Raw genomic sequence first — 6,601 nt, forward strand, 5'->3', positions numbered from 1 at the left:
ATTGTACTCTATGAATGTCTTTCAGCAATAAGCTCACAACATGTCTGTCTCCAGGTATGAATGACTAAAATAATATACCACAAAATCTAATTTTAGATATGTTTTTCTATTTTTCAAAATTATTGATAAGTAGCAGTAAGAATATTGATTAAATATGAATTGTACCTGCATTCATAATAACACTAAGAGAAAGTGCCTTTTTAATGTTTGAAAAAAATATATATATATATATAAATTCTTCTTAATTTTAATTTTTTTAGAGATTTATTATTATTTGTTTATTTTATTTATTTTTGGCTGAGTCAGGTCTTAGTTGCGGCACGCAGGATCTTTGTTGAGGCGCACAGGCTTCTCTCTAGTTGTGGCGTGCAGGATTTTTCTCTTTAGTTCTGGCGAACAGGCTCCAGGGTGCATGGGCTCTGTAGTTTGCGGCACGTAGGCTCTAGTTGAGGCATAAGAGCTCAGTAGTTGTGGTGCATGGGCTTAACTGCCCCAGAGCATGTGGGATCTTAGTTCCCTGACCAGGGATCGAACCCGTGTCCCTTGCATGTCCCTTGTAAGGCAGATTCTTTACCACCAGGGAAGTCCCCTTAATTTTAATTAAAAATAATTTTAACTTCATCTGACTCAGATACTCAACTACCTGAAATCTTTTCTGAAACAAGGTGCAATTTAAATAAATTATTAAAAACAAACTCTAGATTTCTTCAAGAAATAATAACCCTGTGATACTTTCTGATATTAAAAAGTAGCCCCTGATGATTTGTTTAAAGTTTTCCTTATAAAGATTTGAAAATTGTCTCCGTTAGAACTATGTTACTTATGCTATACTTGTAAAAGGGAAAGAAATACGGTGCACTTGCTTTGAAGCCCTTGTTCACTCATTCCTTCATTCGCAAGTATTTATTGAGGTCCTAATATTTGTACCAGACACTGTTCTAGGTGTTGAGAAGAATCAGTGAAAAAAATAGACAAAGAACAATACCCTCTGAATTTAGAGTCTTGCAAAGTGAAAGATAAACAATAGACATCATAAACAATTAAATTGTATAGTATGTTTGAGTGTTATAAACACTATGGAAAAAGAAAAAATATGATACAGGGTAAGGGTGATAAAGGGTGAAGACATGGGTTGAATTTTATGAATTTGATGTGTGTTTTTGCATAACTTCCTCTGGATGAAGTGGATGGCCTGACACTTTCATTCAATTTAAGAGCAAAAGTTTTAAGAGACAGGTAACTATAATTGGACATTCCTAGGTGATTATTCTCCATTTTGCAATATTCTCCTTACAACTGTTACTTAATTATGTTAATATATTTCTATTTTATTTAAAGATAATCTGCATTTTACTAGGCCTCAACATATTTGGGGCTATAGGGACAAGATTATCTCCTGTCTTTTGCTCCTTCTGCCTTGCCACCTGAAGTTTTCCTTTCCCATTTTTCCTACTTCTGTTTTCATTCTTTCTTCCCTCCTTTCTTTCTCCCTTCCCTCTTCCCTTCCTCCCTACGATTTTTTAAAATAAATCTTAAAAATTTATTTTTTTTCCATTTTTTTAAACATCTTTATTAGAGTATAATTGCTTTACAATGGTGTGTCAGTTTCTGCTTTATAAAAAAGTGAATCAGTTATACATATACATATGTCACCATATCTCTTCCCTCTTGCATCTCCCTCCCTCCCACCCTCCCTATCCCACCCCTCTAGGTGGTCACAAAGCACCGAGCTGATCTCCCTGTGCTATGTGGCTGCTTCCCACTAGCTATCTATTTTACATTTGGTAGTGTATATATGTCCATGCCACTCTCTCACCTTGTCCCAGCTTACCCTTCCCCCTCCCCATATCCTCAAATCCATTCTTTAGTAGGTCTGCATCTTTATTCCCGTCTTGCCGCTAGGTTCTTCTGACCATTTTCTTTTTTTTTTTTTTTTTTAGATTCCATATATATGATTTAGCATACGGTATTTGTTTTTCTCTTTCTGACTTGCTTCACTGTGTATGACAGCCTCTAACTCCATCCACCTCACTACAAATAACTCAGTTTCGTTCCTTTTTATGGCTGAGTAATATTCCATTGTATATATGTGCCACATCTTCTTTATCCATTCATCCAATGATGGACACTTAGGTTGCTTCCATGTCCTGGCTATTGTAAATAGAGCTGCAATGAAGATTTTGGTACATGACTCTTTTTGAATTATGGTTTTCTCAGGGTATATGCCCAGTAGTGGGATTGCTGGGTCATATGGTAGTTCTATTTTTAGTTTTTTAAGGAACCTCCATACTGTTCTCCATAGTGGCTGTATCAACTTACATTCCCACCAACAGTGCAAGAGGGTTCCCTTTTCTCCACACCCTCTCCAGCATTTATTCTGTGTAGATTTTTTGATGATGGCCATTCTGAACGGTGTGAGATGATATCTCATTGTAGTTTTGATTTGCATTTCTCTAATGATTAATGATGTTGAGCATTCTTTTATGTGTTTGCTGGCAATCTGTATATCTTCTTTGGAGAAATGTCTATTTAGGTCTTCTGCCCATTTTTGGATTGGGTTGTTTGTTTTTTTGATATTGAGCTGCATGAGTTGCTTGTATGTTTTGGAGATTAATCCTTTGTCAGCTGCTTCATTTGCAAATATTTTCTCCCATTCTGAGGGTTGTCTTCGTCTTGTTTATGGTTTCCTTTGCTGTGCAAAAGCTTTTACGTTTCATTAGGTCCCATTTGTTTATTTTTATTTTTATTTCCATTTCTCTAGGAGGTGGGTCAAAAGGATCTTGCTCTGATTTATGTCATAGAGTGTTCTGCCTATGTTTTCCTCTAAGAGTTTGATGGTGTCTGGCCTTACATTTAGGTCTTTAATCCATTTTGAGTTTATTTTTGTGTATGGTGTTAGGGAGTGTTCTAATTTCATTCTTTTACATGTAACTGTCCAGTTTTCCCAGCACCACTTATTGAAGTGGCTGTCTTTTCTCCACTGTTTATTCTTGCCTCCTTTATCAAAGATAAGGTGACCATACGTGCGTGGGTTTATCTCTGGGCTTTCTATCCTGTTCCATTGATCTATATTTCTGTTTTTGTGCCAGTACCCTACTGTCTTGATTACTGTAGCTTTGTAATGTAGTCTGAAGTCAGGGAGCCTGATTCCTCCAGCTCCATTTTTCTATCTCAAGATTGCTTTGGCTATTTGGGGCCTTTTGTGTTTCCATACAAACTGTGAAATTTTTTGTTCTAGTTCTGTGAAAAATGCCAGTGGTAGTTTGATAGGGATTGCATTGAATCTGTAGATTGCTTTGGGTAGTATAGTCATTTTCACAACGTTTATTCTTCCAATCCAAGAACATGGTATATCTCTCCATCTATTTGTATCATCTTTAATTTAGTTCATCAATGTCTTATAATTTTCCGCATACAGGTCTTTTGTCTCCTTAGGTAGGTTTATTCCTAGATATTTTATTCTTTTGGTTGCAGTGGTAAATGGGAGTGTTTTCTTAATTTCACTTTCAGGTTTTTCATCATTAGTGTATAGGAATGCAAGAGATTTCTGTGCATTAATTTTGTATCCTGCTACTTTACCAAATTCATTGATTAGCTCTAGTAGTTTTCTGGTAGCATCTTTAGGATTCTCTATGTATAGTATCATGTCATCTGCAAACAGTGACAACTTTACTTCTTCTTTTCTGATTTGGATTCCTTTTATTTCTTTTTCTTCTCTGATTGCTGTGGCCAAAACTTCCAAAACTATGTCTTGGCGTGTTTCTCCTTGGATTTATCCTGTATGGGATTCTCTGTGCTTCCTGCACTTGATTAACTATTTCCTTTCCCATATTAGGGAAGTTTTCAACTATAATCTTTTCAAATATTTTCTCAGTCCATTTCTTTTTCTCTTCTTCTGCTGGGACCCCTATAATTTGAATGTTGGTGCATTTAATGTTGTCCCAGAGGTCTCTGAGACTGTCCTCTGTTCTTTTCATTCTTTTTTCTTTATTCTGCTCTGCAGTAGCTATTTCCACTATTTTATCTTCCAGGTCACTTATCCGTTCTTCTGCCTCAGTTATTCTGCTATTGATCCCTTCTAGAGAATTTTTAATTTCATTTATTGTGTTGTTCATCATTGTTTGTTTGCTCTTTAGTTCTTCTAGGTCCTTGTGAAACGTTTTTTGAATTTTCTCCATTCTATTTCCAAGATTTTGTTTCATCTTTATTATCAATATTCTGAATTCTTTTTCAGGTAGACTGCCTATTTCCTCTTCATTTGTTTGGTCTGGTGGATTTTTGCCTTGCTCCTTCATCTGCTGTGTATTTCTCTGTCTTCTCATTTTGCTTAACTTACTGTGTTTGGGGTCTCCTTTTTGCAGGCTGCAGGTTTGTAGTTCCTGTTGTTTTGGTGTCTGTCCCCAGTGGCTAAGGTTGGTTCAGTGGGTTGTGTAGGCTTCCTGGTGGAGGGGACTAGTGCCTGTGTTCTGGTGGATGAGGCTGGATCTTGTCTTTCTGGTGGGCATGTCCACATCTGGTGGTGTGTTTTGGGGTGTCTGTGGCCTTATTATGATTTTAGGCAACCTCTGTGCTAATGGGTGGGGTTGTGTTCCTGTCTTGCTAGTTGTTTGGCATAGGGTGTCCTGCACTGTAGCTTGTTGGTCGTTCAGTGGAGCTGGGTCTTGGCATTGAGATGGAGATCTCTGGGAGATTTTCGCCATTTGATATTACGTGGAGCTGGAAGGTCTCTTGTGGGCCAGTGTCCTGAACTTGGCTCTCCCACCTCAGTGGCACAGCCCTGATGCCCGGCTGGAGCACCAAGACCCTGTCCTCCACACGGCTCAGAATAAAAGGTAGAAAAAAAAGAAAGAAAGAAAGAAGACAAAATAAAATAAAGTAAAATAAAATAAAATAACGTTATTAAAATAAAAAGTAATTATTGAGAAAAAAAAGTTTTTTAAATAATAAGAAAAAAAAACAGCAGACAGATAGAACCCTAGGACACATGGTAAAAGCAAAGCTATGCAGACAAAATCACACACAGAAGCATACACATGCACACTCACAAAAAGAAAAAAGGGAAAAAATATATATACCGTTGCTCCCAAAATCCACCTCCTCAATTTGGGATGATTCATTGTCTGTTCAGGTATTCCACAGATGTAGGGTACATCAAGTTGACTGTGGAGATTTAATCCACTGCTCCTGAGGCTGCTGGGAGAAATTTCCCTTTCTCTTCTTTGTTTGCACAGCTCCCAGGGTTCAGCTTTGGATCTGGACCTGCCTCTGCATGTAGGTCGCCTGAGGGCGTCTGTTCTTCACTCAGACAGGACAGGGTTAAAGGAGCAGCTAATTGGGGGTCTCTGGCTCACTCAGGCCAGGGGGAGGGAGGGGTACGAATGGGGGATGAGCCTGTGGCAGCAGAGGCCGGTGTGACGTTGCACCAGCCAGAGGTGCGCCTTGTGTTCTTCCGGGGAAGTTGTCCCTGGATCACGGGACCCTGGCAGTGGCGGGCTGCACAGGCTCCCGGGTGGGGAGGTGTGGAGAGTGACCTGTGCTCGCACACAGGCTTCTTGGTGGCTGCAGCAGCAGCCTTAGCATCCCATGCCCTTCGCTGGGGTCCGTGCTGGTAGCCGCGGCTCGCACCTGTCTCTGGAGCTCCTTTAAGCGGCGCTCTGAATCCCCTCTCCTTGCGCACCGGGAAACAAAGAGGCAAGAAAAAGTCTCTTGCCTCTTCAGCAGCTCCAGACTTTTTCCCGGACTCCCTCTCGGCTAACTGTGGCACACTAGCCCCTTCAGGCTGTGTTCATGCCGCCAACCCCAGTCCTCTCCCTGGGATCCGACCTCCGAAGCCAGAGCCTCAGCTCCCAGCCCCCGCCCGCCCCGGCGGGTGAGCAGACAAGCCTCTCAGGCTGGTGAGTGGTGGTCGGCACCGATCCTCTGTGCGGGAATCTCTCTGCTTTGCCCTCCGCACCCTTGTTGCTGCGCTCTCCTCCACGGCTCCGAAGCTCCCCCCCTCCGCCACCAGCAGTCTCCGCCTGCGAAGAGGCTTCCTAGTGTGTGGAAACCTTTCCTCTTTCACAGCTCCCTCCCAGAGGTGCAGGTCCTGTCCCTATTCTTTCTCTCTGATTTTTCTTTTTTCTTTTACCCTATCCAGGTACGTGGGGAGTTTCTTGCCTTTTGGGAGGTCTGAGGTCTTCTGCCAGCATTCAGTAGGTGTGCTGTAGGAGTTGTTCCACATGTAGATGTATTTCTGATGTATTTGTGAGGAGGAAGGTGATCTCCGTGTCTTACTCTTCCACCATCTTGTAGCTCCTCAATCTTAAAAATTTAGAATAGTCAAAGATTTATGTACTACATATTTATATACCCACCGTTTGGAATTGCACATTTTTTTTAATTTTTGAATTTTATTTATTTTTTTATACAGTAGGTTCTCATTAGTCATCAATTTTATACACATCAGTGTATACATGTCAATCCCAATCGCCCAATTCATCACACCACCATCCCCACCCCACCGTGGCTTTCCTCCCTTGGTGTCCATACATTTGTTCTCTACATCTGTGTCTCAACTTCTGCCCTGCAAACCAGTTCACCTGTAACATTTTTCTAGATTCCA

The 6,601-nt window shown here is 40.6% G+C and overlaps 1 long non-coding RNA gene across 3 annotated transcripts in view; it reads left to right on the forward strand.

Moving 5' to 3' along the window:
- Nucleotides 1–6,601, forward strand: part of LOC309627955 — a 166,729-nt gene that overhangs the window by 26,394 nt on the left and 133,734 nt on the right. The gene's annotated exons all lie outside the window — the stretch shown is intronic.

Source organism: Balaenoptera borealis (assembly GCF_965194805.1).
Source record: "Balaenoptera borealis genome assembly, chromosome: 4".
In the NCBI taxonomy this organism is placed as follows: Eukaryota; Metazoa; Chordata; class Mammalia; order Artiodactyla; family Balaenopteridae; genus Balaenoptera; species Balaenoptera borealis.